This window comes from Monopterus albus, unplaced genomic scaffold, assembly GCF_001952655.1.
Source record: "Monopterus albus unplaced genomic scaffold, M_albus_1.0 scaffold39.1, whole genome shotgun sequence".
Lineage (NCBI taxonomy): Eukaryota > Metazoa > Chordata > Actinopteri > Synbranchiformes > Synbranchidae > Monopterus > Monopterus albus.
In genome coordinates this window covers 974,955-975,202 of record NW_018127919.1, presented here as the reverse complement: position 1 = coordinate 975,202, position 248 = coordinate 974,955, and positions in this window count along the sequence as shown.

Sequence of the window (248 nt, the reverse complement as noted above, 5' to 3'; positions counted from 1 at the left end):
CAGTGTTCCAATGATTTAAAAAATCAGAAGAATAAATCTGATATGTACATACTGTAGCCAGTTTTAGAGAGAAAATCAGTAAATTAACTGCAGGAAACCTTCAGTAACTCCAGTGATTTCTATGACAGGCACCGGCTCAAATGAAATACAAGACCCGTATCTTCTCACAGATATGAAGCAGATTAATGAAGGATGATTAAAACTGGCATAGGTCTGAAATGATTCCTGACTTTTCCCCCTGTAGCTGC